Here is a 25,078-nt window from a genome sequence, read left to right as displayed (position 1 = left end):
ATCCTTAATAATTTTTTCTTAATAAATATTTTTTTTAACTTTAATGTAATTATAAACTTATTGTATTCATGAATTTATCTTCAATCTGGCTTACCATAGCTGAATAAATACGTAAATAAAAGGTCAGTCGAATATATGGAAAGTTCGCTTTTATCTGATAAAAATTTGGACGCCTTGATATTATTACTTAAATCAAAGAATAAAAGGATTACCACAGGTGTACGAAAATTCACCTAATCCAACCTAATCCCTAAAATGTTTTGCTGAGTAAGATAGTGATATAAAATGGCTTTTCTATTTATTGTTGTCATAATATTTTCTTCACAATGTTGAGATGAACTATAATTGAATTAAAGTAAATTGGTTAAATGGCGCTGTAGATTGTTATTACTTAAAATATTTTAAAAATCCCGAAAATTTCAGGATCCCGGGATTCAATATTTTCAAATTCCGAATCCTGGGATTTTTAAAAATCGATCCCGAATGACAGCATAATAGAAATAAAAATTTTGAATAGAAATAAAAATTTAACAAAATTTTCTATCGAAGTAATTTTTTTTCCAAATTTTTAACTATTACACTCAAAAAAAGGTTACTTGGATCCAAAGATTTTGACCTTCCCTTAAGGATTTTGGTATTGATTCCGAGCCAAAGATGCGGCTTCTTTAAAAGAAAGACATTTTTTAGCGACCTTTAAACCAGTTTAAATCTAGGACCAATAAAATTTAAATTAGAATACAGATCTCACGTACAAACAAACGCCAGTTTAAAAATCCAAATTATAACGGATACTTCAAAGTAAACAATGTTTTCTTAATGCCAAAAAAAACTTTAAATCAAAGATGTTAACCCCCAAAAAAAGTCTTAGTCTATATCTGAATCGTTTTTATCATAAATCTAAAGTTTCAGTTAATTTAAGGACAATTTCTTTAAATCAAAAATGTGTTTCTTTACTTTCAGGAAAATAAACCTTAGTTCGAACTTTAACGGAGGGACGCAAATTTACAAAATTTGTGTCCTAAATTCAATGGAAAAAAATTGATAATTAACATTTCATCATTTTAAAGAAATTTAATATCACGTTAAAATTTTGTTCAGTGTACATAATTTAATTTGGAAAAAATGGTCCGCTGGTACGAATTTTGGTCCAATTGTGATAAAATGTTGGTCCAAACTAAAACTTCCTTATGGCAACGCTGTTGAGGGGTCTATAAATAATGTTGAACAGATATGAACCAATTTTTGAGCGGAATTAGAGAGCCAACTGTGAAATATGGGTGTCGGCTTACCTTGGGGATGTTTATAAATATGCACTGACATGGACCAATATTTGCTTGGTTGTTAGAGACCATATACTTACACAATGTGCACAATTTCAACCGAGATGAAATTTTGCTCCATATACGCCATATAGTAACACCACACTCCAAAACAAAGCATGTCCTGTTCCAAAGATTTTGTCTTTATTTTAAAAATTTTGGTATTGATTCCGAGCCAAAGAAGCAGAGAATACAAGTAAGGATACTTTTAAGACACAAATTTTAATTTTTCGTTTTTTTCAACTTTTTTTCTTCATCTATCTATCTATGCTATCAAAGTCCTTTAAAAATGAGTTAACGACAATTTTATTTTCCAAATTCAGACTCGACTTCCAGTAGAAATTATGCTGTATTTCAAGAAAAAACGTCTTTAAAATAAAGTGTTGAAAAACATGTCCTATTTTTAAACGAATTTTTGCTTTGTTGTCAAGTTGACCTTAGCCCAAAAATGTTTTCTTGCATGTTATGATAACAATTTTTAATCAAATCACTTAATTATAAGGACAATACGACTTCATTGAAAAGTTTATCGACTTTTGGACGAGAAAAAATGCTTTATATTAGAGAAATGCGTCTTCCATGCAAAGCAAAATTTGCATTCGTCTTTTAAGGACATGAAATTTTTGGCCTCACGACAATATTTTTTTCAGTGCACATGTACAACTTCAACCGGATCGGAAGAAATTTGAACCTCCAGAAAGCTCCGGAAAACAACTGTTCGGAATAGAAATGTAGTCGAAAAACGAAAAAATCGGTGATTTCGGTCATATTTTCAATATTTCTGCGAATTTGAGAATGAAGATGAAAATTTTCCGAACTAATGTATTCAGCATATTTGTTGGCCGTGTCAAGAGCTACAACTTTGCTAAACACATCAAAAACGAATTCACAGCATTTTTGGAGATATGGCCATCCAAAAATTGCAAAAAAGTGCCCAAAGAATTTGGCGACTTAATTTTAGAGGCTCATAAACGACGAACGGCAACCAATCTAGAAAAATCCAGAAATTACTTTTCTGCTCTCATCGAGTACTTTCGGCTGGTATAAGTGAATTTTTGAAAGTAGAATTTTGCGTCACAGTGTTATACAGAATCACACGAGTACTAGACTAGACTGACTTTTCTCCCATTTTGATCAAAGGGCTTTCTTATTGTCTTACACGGTTTTACTCGATTATTGTTACTGAAAACTAGACCCAAAAAAATCCACCATCAAAGAAAACGTACACTGAAAAAAATATTGTCGTGAGGTCAAAGATTTCATGTCTTTAAAATACGAATGCAAATTTAGCTTAGCATAGAAGAAGCATTTCTCGAATATAAAGTTTTTTTTCCTTGTCTAAAAGTTGATAAACTTTTCAATGAAGTCGTATTGTCCTTACAATTGACTTGACTTAAAAATGGCTATCATAACATGAAAGAAAAAAATTTAGGGCTAATGTCAACTTGACTTAAATAATTCATAAAAATTCTTTAAAATTAATGAAATTGTCTTCATATTTGTTGTCTTTTTGCATCTTCACTACAAAGCAAAAAATCGTTCAAAAATAGGACATGATTTTCAACACTTTATTTTAAAGACGTTTTTTACATGAAACATAGCCTAATTTCTACTGGAAGTCGAGTCTGAATGTGGAAAATAAAGTTGTCGTTAACTCGATTTTAAAGGACTTCGATAGCATATGAAGGAAAAAACAAAAAAAAAAATTTGCTTCCTAGAAGCAAGTACACACAACCCAAATTTAAAAGACAATTGTGTCTTAAAAGTATCCTTATTTGTATTCTCCGCTTCTTTGGCACGGAATCAATGCCAACATTTTTAAAGTAAAGACAAAATCTTTGGAACCGGGCATGCTTTTTTTCAGTGTAGGTCTATATTAGAAAAGTTTAACTAGAATATTTTAGAAACTGCACCATTATACAACTTTTGCCAAATTGAAGATAATTTTATATAAATAAAACATTTTTTCTGTTGTTCATTAAAGTTTCATTTTGGAAAACAATTGGAATTAAAGATTTGAAATACATATGTCTTTAGCGCTATATGATGTTCTAGAGAAGCCAACTTAAGTAAAATTTAATCATTTTTTAAACTTATGAAAATTATTATGAAAATATGAACTATTTTCATATTTAGTAAAATTGTGTACATCATTTGTATAAAACTTTTTTGTTCTCATTTTTAGTTCACGTCTAAAAGTAAGCAAAAAATAATTAAAACCTTTTCTCACATTCGGCAATAAATATTGAACTAAAATAAACTGATTTTCCTGAACTAAAATTTAATTAAACCGGCTATAAGAAATTCCGTTGTATTTTTTCTGGGCGTACGCAAACATAACTACCCAGCAAAAAGGCTTCTAAAATTTTACATGAGCTTGCCATAGAATGGAAGTACTATTTTGCGCTGCTGTTGAAGTTGTACTCTGGTAGTTCATTTGAATGAAGAAATAAAAAAATTGTCTAATTTTTACAATTTGAAAAAAGTTTTCCAACCCCACCGAGGGTCGAACCTGGATCTGGTGCTCCTTAACAGAAAGCCTTAACATACTAAGCCACAAAAAACATCGAACACTTCTAACCGAAACGTCAACTCAAATGCTTGTAGTACGAACATACTACAAGCATTTGAGTTGACGTTTCGTTTACGGCATCAATGCATAATATTATATCTACTTCTCCAGTAGTTCTTTATTATTATGAACAAATATACGGTTCTTAGGTAAATTCTGCAAAATCGGCAGAAACATTTGTTTGGGAACTACATCTAAGTATAAATCAACGATATTTTGAAGGTTTGGTTGATAGCACAAAAGATTGCTGTTTACCAAATTTGCGATCAGTTAATAAAAAAGGGAGCTATATGTAAATCTGAACCGATTTCAATGAAATTTTGACCACTTGAAAAGTATTTTTGAGGTAAAATTCGCGACGATCGGTTAGAAAATAAGCGTTTGTGGAAATCGGGCAATACATATATATGTAAAAAATAAATAGCAATCAATGGAGCAAAGAAAACACCATGTACCGAATTTAATCAAAATCGATTAAAAATTGCAGCCGGAATCCTGCAACATGACGGACGGATATCAACTACTAGATCGACTCAGGAGGTGATTCTGAGTCGATCGGATATATTTTCAATATCTCTGGCAGGACAGATCAAAATTATTAAACCCTGACCACTATGTGGGCTAAGGCATAAAAATTAAAGAAAGCAGGTTCAATTCTCATGTTATTACACTACAAAAAAAATGTCATGTACACTTGATGAAAATTTTTTAATTTTTAAAAAAATATATGACCACGAAGAGAAAAAATCTTTTTAAGTGGCTTATACTTTTCTGGCGGAAAAGGTCGATTCTAAAATACGATTTTTTTTGAAAACTTTGATTTTCGCATTGATGTTTTTTGAACCACTTAACTTTTCACAGATCTAATTACACACGATTATTTGTCATCTTATTACCAACAACGATATAATCGGACATTTTTAACTCGAGATAAGTGAAAAAAGAGCGAAATTTTAAAAATAACGGGATATCTGAAAAACTGTTCCATAAAAATTTTTTAAACCTTTTTTTCGAATTCAGCAGCTCAAAATACATAAGTTGATGAAAAAATGATTCTTAATTCCAAAAATCCTAAATCCTCAAAACAAGTCTTAGCCTATATTTGAAGCGTTTTTATCTTAAATCTAAAGATTCAACATTTCAGTTAATTTAAGGACGATTTCTTTAACCCTGGACAGTTATCCTTTTTTTGTACATTAACGTCATTCTTCGTCATTTTGACTGCGGCTCATTTCAAGACGCTATAATTTTCATCATGATCGAAAAAGTGAATCAAACTTGAATTTATTTTCTTATTCAATTCGGTTTTAATTAGTATAAAACAAAAATTCATAAACCGTCGAATTAGTATAACTTAAATTTACCATTTCCCAATAGACTAAAATGCTTTCTAAATCGAAAATTAAATTACGCGTCGTCATTTTGACGAAGGATGACTGTCTGGGTTAAATCAAAAATGTGTTTCTTTACTTTAAGGAAAATTTTGCCTTAGTTTAAAGACATGTAACTTTAACGAAGGGACGCAAATTTTCAAAATGTGTATCCTACATTTAGTGAAAAAAATTTTTTTGAAGCAAAGATTATAAACTTTCTCTTAATAAAAATTTCATTATTTAAAAAAGAAAAATTTACCCTTAATATTATATAAATTGCGTGAGTTCATTGTATATCCATACCACACTTTTAATGTGCATTATTTCGAAGCCCACTTTTAATATAAATTAAATAAGAATGAATCACCCTGTAGTTGATGAATTTAAACTTCTTGGAAATATGTGTTAGTTTTTGCCTTTGAAACTATTCTATAAATAGAACACATGATTGTATGTATGTATTGTATGCTTTTCTCCCATTTTGAGCAAAGGGCTTCCTTATTGTCTTACACGATCTTACTCGATGATTGTTACTGAAAACTACACCCAGAAAAAAGTAAACCCACCATGAAAGAAACTTTAGATTTATATTAAACGACTCAGGAGGATATTCTGAGTCGGTATATATTTTCAAAATCTCTGGTAGGACAGATCAAAGTTATTATACCACAATGTGCTTCAAGGTATAAAAATTACAGAACGCAGTTTCAATTCTTGGCGAAATTTATATTAGATAGATTATCGAAAGATTGTTTTTGGATTTGTATTTACCAAAAATATTGATTTTAGACCCCATAAAATATATACCGATCGACTCAGAATCACCTCCTGAATCGATCTAGCCCTTGGTGTCCTTGGTTTGGAAGAAATCGGATCAAGTTTAGATATAGCCCCCATATGTATATGTACTAAGGCTGTCGTTCGGGATCGATTTTTATAAATCCCGGGATTCGGGATTTCAAAATATAGAATCCCGGGATCCCGGGATTTTCCGAGATTTTTTTCGAGATCCCGAAATTTTCGGAATTTTTTAAATATTTTAAGTAATAACCATATAAAGCGCCTAAAATAGTTGTACATTAAATCAATTTAGTTTAATTCAATTTTATAAACAAAAGAACGTAAGAGAAAATTAGTCCAACTCAACAATTGAACAAAAGAAAAACAAAACATCACAAAAATAGATTGAAACCCGATTTCATATCAATATCTTACTCAGCAAAAAATTTTAAGGATTTTGATTACACTGAAAAAAAAGCATGCCCGGTTCCAAAGATTTTGTCTTTACTTTAAAGATTTTGGTATTGATTCCGAGCCAAAGAAGCGGAGAATACAAGTAAGGATACTTTTAAGACACAATTCTCTTTTTTAATTTGGGTTTTGAGTACTTGCTTCTAGGAAGCAAATTTTAAGTTTTCGCTTTTTTAGCTTTTTTTCTTCATATGCTATGAAAGTCCTTTAAAAACGAGTTAATGACAACTTTATTTTCCAAATTCAGACTCGACTTCCAGTAGAAATTATGCTATTTTTCAAGTAAAAACGTCTTTAAAATAAAGTATTGAAAAACATGTCCTATTTTTGAACGATTATTTGCTTTGCAATTAAGATGCAAAAAGACAACAAATTTAAAGACAATTTCATTAAATTTAAAGATTTTTTCTGAATTATTAAAGTCAAGTTGACCTTAGCCCAAACATTTTTTCTTTCATATTACGATACCCATTTTTAAGTGAAATCACTTAATTATAAGGACAATACAACTTCATTGAAAAGTTTAACGACTTTTGGACAAGGAAAAAAACTTTATATTAGAGAAATGCGTCTTCTATGCTAAGCAAAATTTGCATTCGTATTTTAAAGACATGACATCTTTGACCTCACGACAATATTTTTTTCAGTGTAGATTAGGTATATTTTAGTACACTTGTGTTAATCATTTTGTAGTTCATCGGTTTTAGTAACTTCTTAAAAATACAGTAGAATTCGGTTATAGCGACCGCCAAGGGACCGAAATTATACGTCGTTATAACCGAACGTCGTTGTATCCAAATAAGTGTACACAATATTTTTAAGTTACTTTCAATAATTTCAACTGAACTATATAAACTCTCTGATATATCAGAACCCCAAATCGTAAATACTGTTTTAATGTGTGCACCGCACTCACGGTTTCTGTCCTAGTTGGAATTTTGAATGGCACATCTTTGTCATCTGGTTCATTATCGCTGTGAGTTTCATCATTTTCTTTTGTGTTCTCCACTATTTCTCTCAATGAAGGCTCTTCTGATGTCACGACGTTGTCATCGACATTTACGAACTCATCCCAGTCCTGGTTTGAACTCGAACTCATCCCAAACTGGTTTGAATATTTCTTCTTTGTCATTTGCACCTCTGTTTGGGATAGTCGAAACCAAATTCTGTGATTCCCCGAATGTATATGTTTCTTTATTTAGTATTGGCTGATGACACAAAAATGGAATGAAAAAAATAAAAATTGGTACAAAGAACTTACATCGTCGTTATAACCGAATGTCCATTCCAAAGCAGACGTGCAAATTGGTCGTTAAAAGCAGATGGTCGCTAAAACTGGAGTCGTTCTAAGCGAATGCTTGTGCATGTACAAACTATTAAGAACCAAACTTGCTTTGAAAATCCGTCGTTATAAACGGATGGTCGTTATAACCGAGGTCGCTATAAATGAATTCTACTGTATCAAGGTATCCAAATTTTTGTTAGATAAACGCGATCTTGTTATATTGTCGACGGACCTTTTATAATTGCTTTTTATTTTATTTGGCAGGAATTTCATTTAACATAAGCTCATTGTTCAAAAGTCACAAATTTAACAAATTGCAATTACTTTTTCGGGATCCCGAAAAATCCCGGGATTGAAAATAAAAAATCCCGGGATTCGGGATTAATCCCGTCCCGAAAATCCCGGGATTTCGGGACGGGATTTATCCCGGGTGACAGCCCTAATATGTACCGCCGATTACGACAAACGGGATCACGTTGAGCTTTATTACTTACCGATCGTTGTCAAATTTAGCACAAATTAATATTTTATAACTTTTCAAGTCTGTAAAATTTCATCGAAATCGGTTCAGATTAAGATATAGCTCTCATATGTATGTATCGCCCGATTTTCCGAAATTTGGCCATAAAGCCCTGATTTATTGAAATTTAACAAACTTAAAGGCTTTATTTCACTTAAAATTATTTTAATTGTACACTCAAAAAAAGTTTACTTGGATCCAAAGATTTTGACTTTTCCTTAAGGATTTTGGTATTGATTCCGAGCCAAAGATGCGGCTTCTTTAAAATAAATACCATTTTGACGGACCACCCTGACTTTAAATCTAGGATCAATAAAATTAAAATTGGATACAGATCTCATTCATCGAATTGTTATCCTCTTTTTGCGATATATTAATAAAGGTATTTTTTTTCTTTATTTTAAGGAAAATTTGCTTTACTTCAAAGACCTACAACTTCAGCAGAGAGACGCAAATTTTCAAGATTTGTGTCCTAAATTTAATGAAACAAATTTTTAAAGCAAGGATTGAAAACTTTCATTTAATTAAATGTCATTATTTCAAAAAATTTTGTCCTTATGTTAACATTGGGTAAATTTCGATTCCTTAAATTTAAGTTGCATAGTCTTCCATATTAGGTCAATATTTTTTCAGTTAGATCAATGTTTTGATCCTATGAATACGATTTTATTTATTGTAGTTTTTGATGTTATAAAAATAATACCAGATTCAAAACTTTATTTCCTTAATAACTTCTTATATACACTGAAAAAAAAGCATGTCCGGTTCCAAAGATTTTGCACACTAATGATTTTGATATTGATTCCGAGTCAAATTTGAATTTATTCCTTTTTTTCATTTTTTTCTTCACCAATGAAATTAAATAATGTGAACGTATGGTGTCATTTTTACGTTGTTAGATTGACCCCATCTGTTCTCAGTTTGACAACACATGTATGTTGATTCACTTTCATGAACGGATCGTTTCGAAATGACCACGCCGTTCATGACTTTTTCTATGGGTGTAAGTGGTTTCACTGCAATGTGGAACGCCATTCGGACTCGGCTTTTGTCACTGAGCTTAACATAGAATCTGGCAGCACTCAGTGATAAGAGGGAAGTTCTAAGTTAGTCTAATGAGCTGATATATCGATATGTATCGACATAACCTAACTCTGTAGGTGTAAAACCAAGTATAGCTCCTAATACTATACTTGGTTCAGATTGTGATGAAATTACAATAAACAAGTACTCCTTAATTTTCATAATGTTACCCCACAAATGCTTATGTTTACTAATTCAGTAGGTGTGGTTTAGGGTATGATATATTCGGCCCGCTCGACTTTCTACTTTACTCACTTGTTGTTTTATTATTTTCGGTATTTATCTTTATATAGCTATGTTTTTTCCATTTAACGTCTACAAAAAAATGATAATGCACGCAATTTTCAAAACGTTCCAAAAATAACATCGATTGAAGTAAAAAATTAAACGGCGGTGATAAAATTTTTATTATTTTTTACATGTTTATTGATTTCCTATTATTTTGTGAGATTTAATTAAATCGAAGACTGACGATGTTAGTCGAAATATTGGAAAAATAAATTTTATAATTAACCAAAACTATATTATTTTTTAAAGAACCTTAAGCCGAAATTAGAAGTAAATAAACAAAACTATATAATTTTATTCCGCTTTTACTTATTCAGTTATGATATTAGCTAAGCTAAGCTCGAACTTAGGAACTCAGAAAATCCCGCATTTGGTTTTCTTATATGCGTTTTTTTTTCTTATAGCCAATTATTGCATATAAGAAAAAAAGTTTCTTATATTCATATTAGTGCAGTCACCCGGGGAATTTTATTTTGAATCCAAATTGACAAATTGAGTTAAAAAACATTTATGGTACACCTTGAGTAAGAATTTATTATACGAGAGGTATATTAAATAGGGATAGGATTGCGATATAAAATGCATTTTATTTTATTAATTTTGTCATAATATTGTTGTGTTTCTTTTCTTCACAATATTGAGTTGGACAAAATTTTTCTTAACTATGATAGCAATTTAAAAAGCAATTTAATTTACTGTTATCTTCTTTTGTTTTTGTTAATAAAATTTAATTAAACAAAATTGGTTTAATGTACAGCAATTTTTTGGCGCTGTAGATTGTTATTACTTCAAGTGTAATCCCGGGATTTTTAGAAATCGATCCCGAATGACAGCCCTAATTCATATACATTTATAAAAGAAATACAATTTTGACAAAACTTTCTATAGTAATAAAATTTTGATAAAACTTTCTATAGAAATAAAATATTGACAGAATTTCTTATAGAAATAAAACATGGACAAAATTTCATTTAGAAATAAAACTTGGAAAAAAAAATTTTATAGAAATAAAATTTTGACAAAATTTTCTATATAAATAACATTTCGACAAAATTTTCTATAGAACTAAAATTTTGACAAAACTTTTTGTCGAAATAAAATTTTGACAACATTTTCTATAGAAATAAAATTTTGACAACATTTTCTATAGAAATAAAATTTTGACAAAATTTTCTATAGAAATACAATTTTCACAAAATTTTCTATAGAAATACAATTTTGACAAAACTTTCTATAGTAATAACATTTTTACAAATTTTTCTATAGTAATAAAATTTTGACAAAAATTTCTATAGAAATAAAGTTTTGGTAGATTATTTTTATCGATATGGACCAATTTTTGTGTGATTGGCCATCGGCTATATATAACTAAAGACCGATAAGGACCAATTTTTGCATGGCTGTTAGCGGCCATATACTAACACAATGTACCAAACCTGGGGATCGATCTATATGGGGGTTATATGTAATTATGGACCGGATGTATTTTGATCCTTCAAGAGATTCTGGAGGTCCAATCTGAGGATCGGTTTATAGGGGGCTATATATAATTTTAGAGCGATATGAACCAATTTGTGCATGGTTGTTACAGACCATATACTAACACAATGTGCCAAATTTCAAACGAATCTGATGAATTTTGCTCCTTCAAGAGGCTCCGAAGGTCAAATCTGGGGTACCAAATTTCAAACGAATCTGATGAATTCTGTTCCTCCAAGAGGCTCCGAAGGTCAAATCTGGGGATCGGTTTATATGGGGGCTATACATAATTATGGACCGATATGGACCAATTTTTGCATGGTTTTTAGAGACCATATACTAACACCAAGTACCAAATTCCAAAAGGATCGGACGATGTTTGCTCCTCCTAGAGGCTCCGGAGATCAAATCTGGGGATCGGTTTATATGGGGGCTATACGTAAAAGTGGTCCTATATGGCCATTTTCAATACCATGCGACCTACATCAATAGTAACTACTTGTGCCAAGTTTCAAGACGATAGCTTGTTTCGTTCGGAAGTTAGCGTGATTTCAACAGACGGACATGCTAAGATCGACTCAGAATTTCATCACGACCCAGAATATAAAGGGTGATTCTTTTGAGGTTAGGATTTTCATGCATTAGTATTTGACAGATCACGTGGGATTTCAGACATGGTGTCAAAGAGAAAGATGCTCAGTATGCTTTGACATTTCATCATGAATAAACTTACTAACGAGCAACGCTTGCAAATCATTGAATTTTATTACCAAAATCAGTGGCAGAAAATCCGCTTTTTTATCGACAAATTTTGTTCAGCGATGAGGCTCATTTCTGGTTGAATGGCTACGTAAATAAGCAAAATTGCCGCATTTGGAGTGAAGAGCAACCAGAAGCCGTTCAAGAACTGCCCATGCATCCCGAAAAATGCACTGTTTGGTGTGGTTTGTACGCTGGTGGAATCATTGGACCGTATTTTTTCAAAGATGCTGTTGGACGCAACGTTACGGTGAATGGCGATCGCTATCGTTCGATGCTAACAAACTTTTTGTTGCCAAAAATGGAAGAACTGAACTTGGTTGACATGTGGTTTCAACAAGATGGCGCTACATGCCACACAGCTCGCGATTCTATGGCCATTTTGAGGGAAAACTTCGGAGAACAATTCATCTCAAGAAATGGACCGGTAAGTTGGCCACCAAGATCATGCGATTTGACGCCTTTAGACTATTTTTTGTGGGGCTACGTCAAGTCTAAAGTCTACAGAAATAAGCCAGCAACTATTCCAGCTTTGGAAGACAACATTTCCGAAGAAATTCGGGCTATTCCGGCCGAAATGCTCGAAAAAGTTGCCCAAAATTGGACTTTCCGAATGGACCACCTAAGACGCAGCCGCGGTCAACATTTAAATGAAATTATCTTCAAAAAGTAAATGTCATGTACCAATCTAACGTTTCAAATAAAGAACCGATGAGATTTTGCAAATTTTATGCGTTTTTTTTTAAAAAAAAATTATCAAGCTCTTAACAAATCACCCTTTATATACTTTATGGGGTCTTAGAGCAATATTTCGATGTGTTAATATATCCGTCTCCTATGGTGGAGGGTATAAAAATGGGGAAATAAATTTCTTTTTTTCGTAAATTTCTTCAAAGTAATCATATTATGCACACTATTTTACATGTTTTAATTTTTACAATAAATTTAAATTACAAAATAATCTTTTATTTATCTAAAATTATATTCTACGCCATGATTTGAACCCGAGTATTCTATTTTAAACGTATTAACATTCGCCTTAACACACTGCACCATCTACAGAGTTAGCGCAATAGCGTCTAACGATTGAAATAATCGTAATATTATGATACATCCAGTATTAAATTCTACCGCCATCTGAAAATACAATTAATTTATTATGAAGCACCCTGTATTCAATATTTTAATGATAGAATGCCACATGTACGCATCAGTAGTTTTGTATTACCAGTGCAGTGAACTCAGGCAAACTACAAAATTGTCAATGTGGTAACACTGTCATGCACATTCAAATGGAAATGTGGAATTTTTGTCTGTTTTATTTCGTAATTTTCTCAATAATCCTTGTTTGAAATGCAAAAATGTTAACATACAAGTGAAGAGCTTGTAAAAATGTACCTAAAAACAACAATTGGTATTAAAAACTCAAAATGGCCCAAAATGCTAAATGTCGCCAAAGTATGCGGTACATATACGAAAATTATGGAACCTGGTGCCAAAGTATGCAAATGTCGCGGAAGTATACATTAAATGTAAAAAATGGCGTCAAAGTATACGCACCACATACATATATATATATATATATATATATATATATATATATATATATATATATATATATATATATATATATATATATATATATATATATATATATATATATAGCCAGTCATTCGCTGATGCAGCAAAAGCTTGGTTGAACATTATGGACCACGCAAAACCCGAAAAATTTGAAGTTGTTAATACGAGATGTAACATATCATTATTGAGTTTGACAATAAAGACAATGTAAAAGCATAGTTTTTGCATCCCTTTTATCGGGGAGCCAAACTAAATTAAATTTAAAAATGTTCAATATTTCTTTGGCCAAAATTAGGTTCTCCACATTAGGTTTACGACTTTTGCGACATACGTATTATACCGTCGTAAATTTATGTCGCAAAAGTCACAGTTTGCGACAGGGCAACCCTGGTTAAAGGCGCTTGGGATTACATTAAAGAGCACCAAAAAAGGGATGAGCCCTACAGCCAAGTTCAGTACAATTAGTGGGATATAATAGAAAATTAGTAGAAAGCACGTCAAGAAGAGTTAAGACCGTAATTAGAAACAAAGGACTGAGGGCTAAATACTAAAACATTTGATTTTAATGTATTATGCATAAAGTGCGAAATTGAATGCAGGCTTACTTTTATTTTATTTTAAAAAATCCAGTTGTATAGGTATATAATTTTTGTGAATGTACAGCTTTGTTTGCTAGGAAATAAAGTATACCTGAAATAAATTGTGTAGCAATTGGACTCAATAGACGTTAAGAAAGCATACTCGTAAACATGCACTTGGTTTTGCTCCCCACTGTATATTTAGCACTTATAATTTAGAGTTTTGGTGAAAAAAAAAACGAACATAGCACCCTCCCTTAGTTTAAAATTTCTAAAATTAACCTACATCTTCCTGGTATGTGCACTATTTTTTAGGGTAGTTTGGTTAACAAATTCTCATTTTCTTTGCTGGTGGGTTCATCTTGTTTTATAAATTTCCCTTCATCCCAAAATCGAGTTTGTTTTAAGAAAATCATCTAGACACCCTAGCCTCATAGACATTTGTTTACTTCTCGCAATGTCTTAAGTACCAAGGTCATGATTGTTTTAATAAAGAAACTTGTTCACAACCGCATATTTCTTTACTTAGGACATTTTAAATTATTCTGTGAATATTAACATAGCGCGTAAATAAACTCACAAAACATGCCTACATGCTCACCTATTATCAGATCGATGAAGAACTGTGCATTGTTTATTATAACGTTAACGAATCAAACGAAGAAAAATTCTGCTCAGTGCAGCTCGTGGTTGCCGTCACGAAAGAGTAATCAAAACAAAATTGCAAACACGTTTCTTCGACAAACGACGCAAAATACAAGTCGAGGACGGATTCCCTTCTTGTTGTTGCCAATTGCCCAGCCTCCATCAGAATTTAAGGAAAAAACCTGTCATATCGTATATACTACCCACATACGAACGTATTTTAGTATATCACAATTAAAAAATGAGAAATCTTAACATATAGCGATACACATATACTAGACAAATCATCCGACAGATTTTGAAAATAATTTTGTTGCATTTGATTACGATTTACTTTCACTTTGGTAGAGGTCGTGTTCACCAAAAACAAAACAAAAACATGTATATGACTTTTCGTATTTAGGGGATCGTCCGTATACGAAATGTTTTAATGTGCGTGAAAAAGATTATACGTACTCATTACATACATCATCATATGGCGGTGTGTTTGAGTTGGTGTATTGGATTGTCTGATGCAATATTTCATCATCGGAAAAATTCTCGAGTAGAAATAAAAACTCTATTGGAGATGTCAACTCTAAAGTAACACATACATGCTTATTCTTTCTCGAAATAGCACACAGTTCGTTGATCCCATGCACTCGTTGGACGTACATTGGGGATGACCGAAACGTCATTGAACATTTTCGTAGTAAAGGTGAGTAAATCGAAAAGAGGGAATATAAGATGATTGGCGACGACGAACTTAATGCTGCTTCTACGACCTCACCTACGGCGGATAAGTTGTATGATAATTTATTATTATCAGTCCTAAATAAACGAAAATATTTTGCGATTCTACAACGCAACTCTTTGGCTACAATTTATACGAGCTTATTGAGCAAGAAGGGTTTATAGGAAAAATGAACTACCTCGAGCGAGATTTCCACAAAGCGTTGACAAAATCAGCAAACCCTCAGATATGTGATAACACCGAAAGGGATACCAGCGTGATGAGTTCCCTATGATATTTATACCCTTCACCACTACTGTGGTACAGGGTATAATAAGTTTGTGCATTTGTATGTAACGCCAAGAAATAGTGGTCATAGACCCATCTTTTAGTATACCGATCGGCTTAGAATTAAATTCTGAGTCGATTTAGCGATGTCCGTCTGTCTGTCTGTCTGTCTGTCTGTCCGTCCGTCTGTCTGTATATGTAATTTTGTGCACAAAGTACAGCTCGCAATTTAAGTCCGATCGTCCTCAAATTTGGCAGAGGGCCGTTTCTTGGGACAGAGACAATCGCTATTGGTTTTGGAAAAAATCGGTTCAGATTTAGATATAGCTGCCATATATATTTATCCCCGATGTGCTCATAGTTAGCGTGTTTATCAACCGATTTTCTTGAAATACCGTACATCCAAATATTTTATGAATCTCGAAAATCTTGCAAAATATCAGCCAAATTGGTTCAGATTTAGATATAGCTCCCATATATATCTTTCGCCCGATATGGACTTATATGGCCCCAGAAGCCAGATTTTTGGCCGAATTTGGTTGAAATTTTGCACTAGGAGTACAATTAGTAGTATAGTCAAGTGTGCCAAATTTGATTGAAATCGGTTCAGATTTATATATAGCTCCCATATATATCTTTCGCCCGATATGGACTAATATGGTCCTAAAAACCAGAGCTTTGACCCAATTTGGTTGAAATTTTGCACAGGGAGTAGATTTAGCATTGTAGCTATGCGTGCCAAATTTGATTGAAATCGGTTCAGATTTAGATATAGCTTCCATATATATTTTTCGCCCGATATGGACTTATATGGCCCCTGAAGCCAGAGTTTTGGCCCAATTTGGTTGAAATTTTGCACTAGGAGTACAATTAGTAGTATAGTCAAGTGTGCCAAATTTGATTGAAATCTGTTCAGATTTAGATATAGCTCCCATATATATGTTTTTCTGATTTCGACAAAAATGGTCAAAATACCAACATTTTCCTTGTCAAATCGCCACTGCTTAGTCGAAAATACTCTAATTTTCCTAAACTTCTAATACATATATATCGAGCGATAAATCATAAATAAACTTTTGCGAAGTTTCCTTAAAATTGCTTCAGATTTAAATGTTTCCCATATGTTTACCCTTCACCACTACTGTGGTACAGGGTATAATAAGTTTTTTTTTTACTAAAATTGTGTTCCACCCTAGTGCATTAGCCAACTTAAATTTTGAGTCTATAGGTTTTGTAAAAGTCTATCAAATTCTGTCCAAATCGAGTGATATTTAAATGTATGTATTTGGGACAAACCTTTATATATAGGATGTGATATGGTATAGAAAATTTAGATCTACAAAGTGGTGCAGGGTATAATATAGTCGGCCCCGCCCGACTGTAGACTTTCCTTACTTGTTTTCTATTATTTACTGTAGATGTACTCTTGTATGATGTACAAACTGTACATATAAATAGATATTTGTTTGAAAATATAGACTTTTATTTATTTGCAAAATATCAGCCAAATTGGTTCAGATTTAGATATAGCTCCCATATATATCTTTCGCCCGATATGGACTTATATGGCCCCAGAAGCCAGATTTTTGGCCGAATTTGGTTGAAATTTTGCACTAGGAGTACAATTAGTAGTATAGTCAAGTGTGCCAAATTTGATTGAAATCGGTTCAGATTTATATATAGCTCCCATATATATCTTTCGCCCGATATGGACTAATATGGTCCTAAAAACCAGAGCTTTGACCCAATTTGGTTGAAATTTTGCACAGGGAGTAGATTTAGCATTGTAGCTATGCGTGCCAAATTTGATTGAAATCGGTTCAGATTTAGATATAGCTTCCATATATATTTTTCGCCCGATATGGACTTATATGGCCCCTGAAGCCAGAGTTTTGGCCCAATTTGGTTGAAATTTTGCACTAGGAGTACAATTAGTAGTATAGTCAAGTGTGCCAAATTTGATTGAAATCTGTTCAGATTTAGATATAGCTCCCATATATATGTTTTTCTGATTTCGACAAAAATGGTCAAAATACCAACATTTTCCTTGTCAAATCGCCACTGCTTAGTCGAAAATACTCTAATTTTCCTAAACTTCTAATACATATATATCGAGCGATAAATCATAAATAAACTTTTGCGAAGTTTCCTTAAAATTGCTTCAGATTTAAATGTTTCCCATATGTTTACCCTTCACCACTACTGTGGTACAGGGTATAATAAGTTTTTTTTTTACTAAAATTGTGTTCCACCCTAGTGCATTAGCCAACTTAAATTTTGAGTCTATAGGTTTTGTAAAAGTCTATCAAATTCTGTCCAAATCGAGTGATATTTAAATGTATGTATTTGGGACAAACCTTTATATATAGGATGTGATATGGTATAGAAAATTTAGATCTACAAAGTGGTGCAGGGTATAATATAGTCGGCCCCGCCCGACTTTAGACTTTCCTTACTTGTTTTCTATTATTTACTGTAGATGTACTCTTGTATGATGTACAAACTGTACATATAAATAGATATTTGTTTGAAAATATAGACTTTTATTTAATTTTCAATTGGATACATATAATGTTTAAATCTTTTATAAGTATTCTAGTGGCCCTTTAGACCCCATAAAATATATTCCGATCGACTCAGAATCACCACCTGATTCCGATTGCAATTATTAACCGATTTTTATGAAATTTGGCATATGACGTTTTTTTATACAAGGACGAATGCTATTGAATTTGGAAAAAAATCGGATCAACTTTAGATATCGGCCGATTTCGATAAATGGGGTCAGATTGCTGATAGGCGTCAAATTTGCCACAAAGTAATCTAATTGACCACCCTTTATGTGTGCCAAATTTCATCGAATTTGGTTCAGATTTAGATATAGCTCCCATATATATGTATTGCCCGATTTTTCCCAAAATTTGACCATAAGTCCCTTATTTATCGACCGATCTTACTCAAAGTTGGCCAAATCTAATTTTCTGTAGTACTTAAAAAATGTGCAAAAAAATCATTGAAAATTGAATAGCTATAGCTCTAATATTCTAATATAAGTTCACCACTATGGTATCACAACTGACTGAATAGTCTAAGTGGCCTGAAATATGGGGCTGCCACTATACGAATAAAAACCAATTTAAAAAATGATTGATATGAAATTTGTTACGTTTCCAATTTAAATATTAATTGATTCAATCAATTTGTTAATCAATTCGGAAAAAATTTTCACGTTTGTAACGTGATTGAAAATTTTTCCGTTTCCAATTACACATGTGATTGATCCAATCACCTTTGCGATTGAAATTGAATAATTTTGAGCAATGGAAAGAGCGAAAAGAGAACAAGAGAATGGGTATTTATTAAAAAATGTATGATGGAGAGATCAGTCTGTGGAAGTAACTCGTAACGAACGGTTGGGTTTTTGTTTTTCGCGTAGACATGATTGGCGACATTCTGTCTGCTGCATTCAAAATGTGTGCACAAATATTTTGAACGCAACAAAGCAAAGGGTTGAAATAAATAAACAGTCTGTTTCTGTATGTCGAACGAGCTCTATCGATCGACTAAAATGCATAGAAATAGCTGATTTTTGGTTATAAATTCAGCTGTTTGTTTCCATTTCAGTCGATCGATAGAGCTCGTTCGACATACAGAAACAGGCTGAAAGTTTGCAACAACAAATGGCCACGTGGTAAAGGTTTGAAAAAATAAAGGGTGATTCTTTTGAGGTTAGGATTTTCATGCATTAGTATTTGACAGATCACGTGGGATTTCAGACATGGTGTCAAAGAGAAAGATGCTCAGTATGCTTTGACATTTCATCATGAATAGACTTACTAACGAGCCACAACGTCGAATTTTCAGTGAATGGGCCCTAGAAAAGTTGGCAGAAAATCCGCTTTTTTATCGACAAATTTTGTTCAGCGATGAGGCTCATTTCTGGTTGAATGGCTACGTAAATAAGCAAAATTGCCGCATTTGGAGTGAAGAGCAACCAGAAGCCGTTCAAGAACTGCCCATGCATCCCGAAAAATGCACTGTTTGGTGTGGTTTGTACGCTGGTGGAATCATTGGACCGTATTTTTTCAAAGATGCTGTTGGACGCAACGTTACGGTGAATGGCGATCGCTATCGTTCGATGCTAACAAACTTTTTGTTGCCAAAAATGGAAGAACTGAACTTGGTTGACATGTGGTTTCAACAAGATGGCGCTACATGCCACACAGCTCGCGATTCTATGGCCATTTTGAGGGAAAACTTCGGAGAACAATTCATCTCAAGAAATGGACCGGTAAGTTGGCCACCAAGATCATGCGATTTGACGCCTTTAGACTATTTTTTGTGGGGCTACGTCAAGTCTAAAGTATACAGAAATAAGCCAGCAACTATTCCAGCTTTGGAAGACAACATTTCCGAAGAAATTCGGGCTATTCCGGCCGAAATGCTCGAAAAAGTTGCCCAAAATTGGACTTTCCGAATGGACCACCTAAGACGCAGCCGCGGTCAACATTTAAATGAAATTATCTTCAAAAAGTAAATGTCATGGACCAATCTAACGTTTCAAATAAAGAACCGATGAGATTTTGCAAATTTTATGCGTTTTTTTTTTTTTTAAGTTATCAAGCTCTTAACAAATCACCCTTTATAAATAAAACGCATTTGAAATTACCTGTGTTTGTGTTTTGTGGTATTGTAAAAATGGAAAACAATCTACGTTTATTGAAGGTAAGAAATTATGAAATGTGTTTGCATTAAACGGACTAACATAATATATTTTTTATTAATTTCTTTTAATGAGCAATTTTCTTTCGTAAAATTGACCAATCAACTCCATCATTTTATCAAATATATACGAATATAAGAATATGTTTGCAATCAAAGGTGGGTACCGTATTGATCTTATAAAATTTTAATTTTTTCACTCCTAGTTTTCTTAAAACCAAGAGCGGTATGGGTTTATTGGATGAATTTTTGTTTTACCTGCCTTTTTCAATTTGAATCCACGTAGAGAGCAGTATATCTGATACATAAACCAATGAGCTGAATTATGTAAAAAAGTTCTTTCTTTTGGATTTAAAAATATGAAAAATATCCGAAAATCGAGATAAATGTGTATAATAAAAATATGCATTTTCCATTTATATTTTTAATTTCCAGAATTTACAAAGAATCATCCATATAATATCAAATGTTACATTGCTTTGGCATTATTTTTGTCTCTGATTGGTTCAAATTTTTATAGACTTGCAATGTGTGGAAATTTTAGAAAGGAATTACTACCAAAATTAAATTAACCCTCTAACGCCCCATCTGCTATCTGATCAAATAGTCTAGGTTTACGACACAAAAAGCAAGAAAACGAAACAAGAAAAATCAATATGGTAAAATACAGTGTGTTCTGCAAAGTCTCTTGTAGAGTTTTGACTAGGTTTTGTTCTTATTTTACCCATTTTTGTTGTCTTTAAGTGTGTTTTACTAAAAGCGTCCCGTTTTATAGTAGACCGCCTAAAGGCGGGATTGGGCATTAGAGGGTTAAACCGAGCACTTTTTTATGCTAACACACTACAAATGTAAAAGAAGATTATAAGTCTGCACCCTGGAACTAAGAATTCAACTTGATATTCTACACACAAAAAATAATCACCAACATTTTTTTAATTTGAATTTTGAAACGGATTCAATTAATATGTTAATTGATTCAATTAATTATTTAATCAAATCCGAATAAAAACCAATTAAAAAAATGATTGATATTTGTTACGTTTCCAATTAAAATATTAATTGATTCAATCAATTTGTTAATCAATTCGGAAATAATTTTCAATTACAAATGTGATTGATCCAATCACCTTTGTGATTGAAATTGAATAAATTTGAGCAATGGAAAGAGCGAAAAGAGAACAACAGAAAGGGTATTTTTTCAACAATGTATGATGGAGAGATCAGTCTATGGAAGTAACTCGTAACGAACGGTTGGGTTTTTGTTTTCCGCGTAAATTGAAAAACATGATTGGCGACATTCTATCTGCTGCATTCAAAATGTGTGCATAAATATTTTGAGCGCAACAACACATCATAGCAAAGGGTTGAAGTAAATAAAGTGTGCAAAAACAAATGGCCGTGTGGTAAAGGTTTGAAAAAATATATGACAGAACGCATTTGAAATTACCTGTGTTTGTGTTTTGTGGTATTGTAAAAATGGAAAACAATCTACGTTTATTGAAGGTAAGAAATTGTGAAATGTGAATACCTTTTTCCATTTATGCCTGTTTACATTAAACGGACTAAAATAATATAATTTTTATTCATTTCTTTTAGTGACCAATTTTATTTCGTGAAATTGACCAATCAATCCCACCAATTCCATCATTTTATCAAATATATAAGAATATGTTTGCAATCAAAAGGTTTCTTAAAAGTAGGTGTGACCCCAAGTAGAGAGCAGTATATCTGATATATAAACTAATGAGCTGAATTATGTAATGGTAAAAAGTTATTTTACCAAATATAATAAAAATATGTACTTTCCATTTATATTTTTTTCTATTTCCAGAATTTGCAAAGTATCATCTATGTAATACCAAACATTACATTGCTTTCCCATTATTTTTGTCTTTGATTGGTTCAAATTTTAATAGACGATTTCAATGTGTGGAAATTTTGGAAAGGAATTGTTACTAAAATTAAATTACCGAGCACCTTTTTATGCTAAAAGACTACAACTGAAGAAGAAATTAAAAATCTGCAACCTGGAACTAAGAATTGAACTTCATATTCTATGCAGGTAATGTTTAACAAAATTAACTTTTAATTGAACAAAATTAAATTCGAATTGTTCTGTTTACTTTCACAAAAACTAATTTAGCTTACAGGCTGCTGAGTTATTGGAAATCTAGGCGCATCTACATATTAGAAGGAACATGCTGACATGGTTATTATTATAAGGAAGATAATGATTTATATAGTTTATTTTTTTCACCCTATAGTTGTTGTTGATAGTAATTGTATTTGTAAGATATGTTAGAACAAAACACAAATGACAAGAACGAAATTTATTTGTCTATTGCATAATTCAAAAAATAATAAAATACTGGATTGTTTTATAAGAAACACATATTTTCTTTTATTTCAAATAAAACTAAATACGATTTTGGGGGCGCAATATATAAATTTTTTTATTGAAATTTATAGCCAATTTCAATTAATTATTTAATTGAATGAATCAAATAGTTGATTGCTTTTTGTCGCGAAGTTAATTAAAATTTTAATTGATTAAATTAAAACTGTGATTGAATTTTATGTTAAAAATCAATAACGTTTTTAATTGATTCAATCACACAATTAATTGATTCCTTGACAAAATTCAATTAAATTTTTAACTGAAAATCGTGTTGGTTTTCAATCAAAATGGGTAATTGATGCTATCATTTTCGTGATTGAAGGCTCTTCAATTAAAAACATTATTGAATCCGCGATTTTCGTGATTGAAATCACTTATTGCCGGTTATTTTTATCGAATTATTCAAGAAATAGAGCATAAAGGCTTAAGGCGAATCAATTAATATTTTAATTAATTTCGCGACAAGAATCGATCGACTACTTGATTGATTCAATTAAATTATTGATTGATATTGGCAATAAATTTCAATCAAAAAATATTATGTAGTTTTATTTGAAATAAAAGAAAATATGCGTTTCTTATAAAAAATCTTCAATATTTTATTTCTCTGAATTATGCTATAGACTAAAGAATTTTTTTTTATTTTGTGTTTGTTCTAACATACCTTAGACATACAATTATGATCATAAACAACTAAAGGGTTAAAAAAATAAACTATATAAATCATTATCTTCCTTATCATATTAACGATGTCAGCATGTTCCTTCTAATATTTAGATGCGCCTAGATTTCCAATAAATCAGCAGCCTATAAGCAAAATTAGTGTTAATAGATAACTGAATAATTCGAATTTAATTTGTTCAATTAGAAGTTAATTTTGTTAAACATTACCTGATTATATCAAATTCAATTCTTAGTTCCACGTTGCAGATTTATAATCTTCTTTTACAGTTGTAGTCTTTTAGCATCAAAATGTGTATTAAGGAGCTCGGTAATTTAATTTTAGTAACAATTCCTTTCCAAAATGTCCACACATTGAAATCTGTTAAAATTTGAAAAGACAAAAATAATGACAAAACAATGTAATATTTGGTATTATATTGATGATACTTTGCAAATTCTGGAAATAGAAAAAATATAAATGGAAATGCATTTTTTGATTATTTTCGGATATTTTTCATATTTTTAAATCCAAAAGAAAGAATTTTTTTACAATTATATAATTCAGCTCATTAGTTTATATATCAGATATACTGTTCTCTACTTGGGTTCAAACTGAAAAAGACAAGTAAAACATAAATGCAATTTAATGCCAACGCTACATCGCAACTTCAAGGCGAATCTTCCAATAAACCCATACCGCTCTCGGTTTTAAGAAAACTAGGAGTGAAAAAATTTACTGTTTTAAAAGATTAATACGGTACCCACTTTTTGATAAAAAACATATTCTTATATATTTGATAAAATGATGGAGTTGGTTGGATTGATTGGTCAATTTTACGAAATAAAAAAGCCCACTAAAGGGTGATACGGCCAAAATTTGGTCAAGGGAAAACGCGTGTAAATCGGTGAAATCGTTTATTTAAAAATTCAAATTAAATTTCTTTTTCAAGTTCAATTAGTATAAAATTCAGGAAAAATATTCGGTTAGGCTTTCGCTTTTCCAAATTCGAATAGCGAAAAGATTACCTAATCACTGTAGTGTTTTTCAGGCTGAAATATTGGCAATAAGAGAGGTGGCGAATTGGCTGAGAAGTAATGTTCCAACAAATATTGGCATTAACATATACTCAGACAGTCAACCTGCAATAAAATCCTTGGACTCTGTGTTCCTTAACTCGAAAACGGCCATAGACTGCCGCAGATCTCTCAACGAGATGGCTGAGCAGTACAATATTCACCTAATATGGGTGCCTGGCCATAGGAACATACCGGGGAACTGCGAAGCAGATGTGTTAGCAAGGCTAGGAACTACCTTACATATTCCAGGGGAACTAGAATCTGTTGGTATGCCTCTGGCCACCTGCAAGCTCTTACTGCGTGAGAAGGCTGTTATGATGGCCAATATTCGATGGGAAAATTGCAAGGGTTGCAACGACACCAAGCAAATATGGCCCCATTTAAATTTAAACCGCGCACTAGATATGCTAGTGTTCTCAAGGCGTCAGATAGCACTCCTGATATCTGCTATAACGGGTCGCTGCCTGATAGGCGAATTTGCAAAA

General features: G+C 32.0%; 1 protein-coding gene and 1 long non-coding RNA gene across 7 annotated transcripts in view; both read right to left on the bottom strand.

Moving 5' to 3' along the window:
• Positions 1-25,078, bottom strand: part of LOC142238630 (phosphoenolpyruvate carboxykinase [GTP]-like) — a 138,959-nt gene that overhangs the window by 29,978 nt on the left and 83,903 nt on the right. The gene's annotated exons all lie outside the window — the stretch shown is intronic.
• LOC142238368 (uncharacterized) lies at positions 23,428-23,888 on the bottom strand. The gene is made up of 2 exons (XR_012722710.1): positions 23,745-23,888; positions 23,428-23,660 (listed from the first exon to the last, which is right to left on the bottom strand). It is a non-coding gene; the product is annotated as an uncharacterized LOC142238368 (long non-coding RNA).

This window comes from Haematobia irritans, chromosome 5 (genome assembly GCF_050003625.1).
Source record: "Haematobia irritans isolate KBUSLIRL chromosome 5, ASM5000362v1, whole genome shotgun sequence".
NCBI classification, from domain to species: Eukaryota; Metazoa; Arthropoda; class Insecta; order Diptera; family Muscidae; genus Haematobia; species Haematobia irritans.
Note: the sequence above shows the minus strand (reverse complement) of the source record. Positions and strands in the feature narration are given on the sequence as shown.